Below are 6,848 nucleotides of genomic sequence, written 5' to 3'. Positions count from 1 at the left end.
ATAACATGAAAATATCATTTTTAAATATATAATAAATAAAATACAAAATATAGAAATCTTTAGTCTTTTTTTTTACCTATAAAGAAACTGAACCCTACTACGGAGCCTTTTCTTCTTCAGCAAATGAAGCAAGAGAATAATTAAAAAAAATTGGATCGAACAAAAAACTTTTTTTTAATCAAAAGACTGTTTTCAATGGCTAAAAAGGTGCAGCGTATAGATGCCGACAGACCGGGGAAGCATATTAGGCTTAGGGAAGTGGAAGGTTGAGTTGTATAAGATTTTTTTTAAGCAAATAGAGAAGTTAATTTTATTGGAAAAAAAGAGAAAATATTTGAAATTATAACAAAGTTTGTAAATCAAAACATATAATTTGAGTATTTTATTATAATCATTGACACAATAAAGTAATCATTCGATATCATATAGGGACTATACAAAAGGAAAATGTTAAAACTCATCTAAAAGACTCAAATATTAACAAATACAAACAAATCTGATTACATCAGTAAACAAATAAATCTTAATTCTAATTTAAATAAAAAATTTGTTGTATAAGATTAATATATAAATGAAATAAATTTGGTATATATATATAGAGAGAGAAATGGTTGACTTTGCATGTAAATACGTCCTAAATGAAGATTGCAGCAAGTTCTCGACCTCTTTGCTAATGGCTTGTCACCAAACTTTTGAGCAAATTTTAATCAGTGCAAGCAACGGAAGCCTTGACCGGTTTTTCCCTAACAATGGACTAGACATATTCGAAAAGGTTTGGTCCTACTTAGTGATACCATGATTTATACAATAACGGATTTAAAAATATTTTTTAAATTAAATGCATATATATTAATCATACAAAATTTTTATATGGGCTAAACACAAATAAAATTTTAAGGTGAGTACAATTAATAATATAAATCATTAATTAAAATAAATTTAAAATACACACGTACTCATTCTAACATAAACGTGCGTCCATATCTGAGTAACATATCATTTCTATTAAAAGACATGGTGTTTAATTTCCGCAGTGGTCACTTTCTTCTCCAATTCAATATTTGTTTTCTAATTTCAGTAAACTCTCCATTACCTATCAATTAGTCCTTTAAACTTTGTTGATTTTACAATCAAATTTTTTAAAATATATATTTTATATGTAAATTCTCTTTTTATGTTTTGTAATTGTATTTAAAATTTTGGTGAGATTTTTGTTATTTTTAGAGGTTTAGGTTTGAACGTCAAAGATTTCAAGATATTTGAGTTTTTATTGTCAAATGATTAAAAATATTTAGAATATATATTACTTTATAATCACCTTATATTAATAAAAAAAAATCGTTGTTGATGTTTGTTCAGAACTTCATTTATATGCATCCATGAATGTTGTTAATTATGAAGGTCATTTGTTATTGCTTAATTTAATCAACGATTTCATAATTAAGTTGAAGAACCAATATCCAAGAAAGAAAAACAGTGAATTTAGTGGAAAAATAAACCCATGAATTTAAACAAGAAGAAATTTATACAACATAAGTCCAGCCCATGGGGAAAATTTATTGTCATTTAACAGCAACTTTAGTCACAAAAAGGTTGAACATTACATGAATCAAAATTCAACGAAAAAAAAAGTTAATTGGAGTATTAGTATATATAATTTTTTTATCATAATAAATTTCCAATTCCTATCTATACATATATTCTAGGAAAAATCTTCATCTCTTAAAATTAGTTTCTCAGAAATCTATTATCATCTGTTAAATCCTTATGGTCATCTTGAAATTTCACATTTTGTCGAATAATTTAATTGTTCCTCCTCCCAGCTTAGCTTCGAAGCAACTATCTCGTGTTGTGGTTCATACTCCTAAATATAATCAGAAAAAAACTATCATTAAATTTGACTCTAAAAATGTTGGGGGTTTTTTAAAAGATTTTTCATGTTGTCTGCCAAAAAAATGGAAAAATGATGGGTAAAAAACGAAATAAAAACCTCCATATTGTGGATCAGCTCTTTTGCAGTGGGAGCCGAGATTATGATATGGCGAGCATTTGGACTGATGAAACCTTCTTCCACTGCTTTGTCAATAAATGACAACAACGAGTTGTAGTACCCATCCACATTCAATAATCCCACCTTCAATTTCAACAAATAATTTAGTTTAATCTTATACTTTCAACAATAAAAACTATTTTTCCAAAAGAAAAAAAGGAGGGGAAATACAGGTTTATCGTGGATTCCAAGTTGGGCCCAGGTTATGACTTCAAGAAGTTCCTCGAGAGTTCCATAGCCACCTTCACAAAATTCAACACATTGGGTGAAATGTGCAGAGGCACAGGCAAGATCTTTAAAAGTATGGGTGTCCCGGATGTGGTCCAGGAAAAGGACCACCAAAGGAACACACAAAGCTATCAAACAAAGATTGTTTAAGGGTATGGTACACAATTCTGATAAGGACCATTTTTTTTTATAGAGATATAACAAGAGTTTCACAATTATTTTAGTTCATAATATCTGGTAGAAAGGATGGTACTTTTAAACCACACACTGGGGGATTACTGCTGCAGATGGACCGTTGCATTCTCTCCACATGAAGGTTTTAAGCATACTAATTTAGATGATATCGGATTCGACACAACACGAATATATAATACGGAAAATAATTAAAATATGAACGGCCTATTAAGAACGAGTGTTTGGGTTTTTTTACCGACCAGGTAAGGCAATGAAGGCATCAGATTGTCTAGCCATCTCAGCTTTTCTTTGGTGCATGTCTGCTACTGCCTTAATTTCCCCTACTGTTTCTCAGTGATCTGCAAATGTTTGATCAAAGTCAATGCAAAGCAACGCCATATAATACCCGACTTTCAGTGAGAGAAATAAAAAACTTTTCTTCACTGGAAAAGCAATGATGAGAGTAGCACAAGTGGTTCCTAAATCATCATACTAGGGAGTTTGCTTGGCAAGTCAACACCCATTTCACAACAACAACAAAGAAAAAACAATGAGAAGAAAATGCTTGCACCATATAAACCTGATTTTATACTAAGAATGAGAATCTTGGTGGTGGGCTAACAAACACCATTGGTGAGGGGACAAGAGAAATGGTGAAGACCCATTTGCACACGCAGGTGTGAAAACCCATTTATACACGCAGGTGTGAAAACCCATGATTAAAAGATAACAAAAGTGAGGTGGAAATTCATGCCATGGGAGCTACCACTTGAAAAAGAAATAATACCTATTTTCATTTTTAAAAAAGGTGGCAGATAATGTTCTTCTTCTTTAGAAAGGTAATATTAATTCAAAACATACAATGCAAATGGAAGACAAACCTCTCTTTGCATAAGTGTCTTGGGAATCACTCTGCAGATATTAAAGACGAAGAACAACATTAGAACTCAATCAATCCATTTTTATGCTATATGTTTTGATTCTTTGAATGTCAAAAAGGAAGAAATGCCTACCCGATGACATGGCGGCCACCATCGAAAACTGCTTGCGAAATCAAACCCATTAGCCCAATACTACCTCCTCCATAAACCAGATCGATGTTTCTTGAAACCTTCATTTGGGAGAAGTAAAGGGAAAATCTAACATTTCAATATGTTCTTTGGAATGAACCAACAAAAATCTGCAACATCTGGTACTTTCATCAAAGTACACTTCAGTTCACTTCATGAAATGAATTTTATGTTAATCAGATTTTTTGTGATTAAAGTAAACCCCTAATCAAAGTAAGCTAAAATTACTCTAACCCTTTTATTAAGAATTTTAAGATTAACAACTTTAACTCTTGGACAAAGTTTAAAGATTTAGAGTGGAGCAAACAGTTTGATGAAGAAATGGAGCTGAAAATAATACTCCAAGGTAACCACTGTAAACATTATCAGTGAAGAAGCGTAAAGTAGTAAATGGAAAAGGCGTGCAAATAAAGTTTAGAAACAATTCATGCAAATAGAGAGAGGCGGAATTAAAGAGTGCAAGTACCAATTCCCTGCCGAGCTCAATAGCAGCTTCTTTATAAGTGCTCTTCTTTCCAGGGCTACTCCCACAGAAGACGCAGATTCTCTTGAACTTTGATTGTTTGATTTTCATATCTCCCTCCATTTTTTTTAAAGGAACAAAGCAAATATCCTCTGCTTCAATGAACAAAGAGAAATGAGAAAAAGATTGACAATTTGGGTGTGTGACTTGGTGTGCATATATATAACGCAGGAGAGGGCAGAAAGGTTTTAGTTGTAGAGTAGCATGCGTAAATCCATGCTCTAATGGTCCATTGCCCCCTTGACGACCAATACAGAAATGATTACATCACCCTTTGATTTTATCTTATTAACTCGCTCCCAATCAAACTGCTCCTCTTTCTTTATGTTAAAAAATTAGAGGAGGTAAAAGAGAATATTTTTCTTGTTACAAGATTCGGACATGAGTAGTTGAGTTTGAAGCGTATATGTAATTTGTTATTAGGTTAAGAAAGAATCTGAACAACTATTATCTTGTAGTGGCTCGTAGTAGGGGCGAATGCACTAAACCCTTTAAGGAGTCAAGTGCATCTCATTATTTTAAAAAAAATAGTTAAATTTAATTTAATGTCTTAAGGAAAAAAATGAAAAAAATTTGCATCCCATCATTTTTAAGAAAAGAATATTAAAATTTTGGGTCCTCATTTTTAAATTTTTGGATATGTCACTGGCTCGCAGGATATATGTGATGTTAATAGAATAAAAAAATTATAAACATATACTATTTTGTAATTATCCTAGACTATTCAAAAAATATATCCACATATAAAGGGATTAAAATGTAATTTTCTCATATTAATCAATGAGCCCCGGGGCCTTATGCTCGTCTCTCGGATACGTCTTTGCGGTTAAATTTGTAAATTTCAATCCTTTTACAATTGAATTAGTCTTGGATTAATTAGGTATTAAAATCTTTTAATAATCACACTTCTCTCTTTAACAGGAAGATTATTTTAAGTTTGAATATCCTTTTCTAACATTTAACGGGGGGAATAAAGATTTATTCAAGATTAGTTCAAGAACTTTAAAAGGTGTTTACATGAGCTTTTTTTCACCATATTCTATTTTTTTTCAAATATCACTAACTTGTAATTTGAATGAGCTTGTTGGAAGAATTTAATAGGTATGAACATGTATGGTCTGTGGAAAAGGGGATTTCAGGTTGTTAATAATCCACTTAATACCTCACAAAATCATTCCCTTTGAGATGCTTTGATGCTTATTCCAAATACAATTCATTGGAGTAGAAATTTCACGTCTTCCAACTCTGTTTTCTCATTTGAAGTTTATAGTAATGTATAAATCAAACGATCTCAGTAATTAAATATTTATTTCTTATTTTTAGAGATTCTGAGTTTGAACATGACATTTACAGGAGTTTTGAAGAGAATTCATTTTTAAATAATTGAAATTCTTTCAAACAAATACTATTTTATAATCGTCTCATACTAATAAACAAAAGAATTTTTTTTAAAATATCAAGTTACCAATCAAATCTAGATACGTTCTTGGACCTAGTCTGCCAAGTCATTTACCCATCTCATCCCTATATGAAATTCATTGTAGTAACTATCATTATTCTTTTTTAATGGAATGGAATGATTACAATTTAGTATTTATTTATAATTTTCTTAATCAATTGATAATGCACATACATCGCATACGTAACTGCTTAAACTCAAAATCTCTAAAGATATCAATATTTCATTTTACTATTGAGACCACTAGATGAGTTCACTACCATTATTCTTTTGGGGAAAAAAACTATGGTGTATGGGAAAGAAGATGATAATTCACATAATAAATGAAAATGAAAAACAAAAACAGTAAAGTGTTGGATGCTAAAATCTGGAGTGTATAGGGTCTACAAAAATAAAGACAATGAGTGGAGATGCATAATGAGAATAGCCAATGAGCCAACGACGCATTTTATTTGTACCCTTCACCACCCCCACTCAACTTCAATGTTCTTCGTAAAGGAAACACTTTTATATGAGGGTAGAAATGAGATTTACAAGTTATTTAAGTTTGATTTTCTATAAAAAAAATCATTATTTTTTAGCTAACATTAAAATTTTGAATGAGCGGGGTTTTAGTTTATTACCGGTTAATTCATAAATTTGATTTATAATATTTTTGTATTAAGTTTATATTGTATCCAAAATATTAGTATAACTTACGAGTGTCGAGCTAAAATTTAAACTCTAATTATGGATTTTGCATTTAGGAAGTTACTACCAGTTTTTGTCGTTGAGGGCAGCGGTGGTGGTGGTTTTGCCCGGCCACTATCTTGTTCTTTTTTATTTTTCAGTCGTTTTTGTTATTATTTAGTTATTTTTAATATATTTACGATACTATTTTCTCTCAGTCATTTTTTTGACAGAGGGTATTATAACTACCGACATCTTTAGATTTTCAATGCAGGTTTCTTTCATTGGTTTCTATTCGGTTCCTAATCTCAATTTTCTTATGATGTCATCATTTGGTCATGACGACTTGATTTTTATCCTCCCTCAATTATTTTTTAGATGGTAAAATGAGACTATGATTAACAAAAGATTGATTTTTCATTCGTCTATGTAATACCCAAAATTTTGACCAGTGACTAAAATGTAAATTTTGAAAGTTTAGTAGCTAAAGTATAAACTTTGAAAAGTTTAGGACCCGAAATTTGTAAATTTTAAAAGATATATATTTTAGCCTGTAAATGAAAAGTTTGGATTAAAACAGAGATTTTAGTGGGGATCATATTTTTTTTGGTACGGGAATTATGATAAAAGCTATGAAGCAGTGAAGTTCGATATTGAAATCAGATAATCGGATCG

At 30.7% G+C, this 6,848-nt stretch overlaps 1 pseudogene; it reads right to left on the bottom strand.

Annotated features, from left to right (window-relative positions):
* Positions 1-1,747: 1,747 nt before the first annotated feature.
* On the bottom strand, positions 1,748-4,271 carry LOC120137201 (annotated as a pseudogene).
* Positions 4,272-6,848: the final 2,577 nt, after the last annotated feature.

This window comes from Hibiscus syriacus, unplaced genomic scaffold (genome assembly GCF_006381635.1).
Source record: "Hibiscus syriacus cultivar Baekdansim isolate YM2019G1 unplaced genomic scaffold, ASM638163v2 tig00110653_pilon, whole genome shotgun sequence".
NCBI lineage: Eukaryota > Viridiplantae > Streptophyta > Magnoliopsida > Malvales > Malvaceae > Hibiscus > Hibiscus syriacus.
This window is presented reverse-complemented; position numbering and strand designations above follow the sequence as displayed.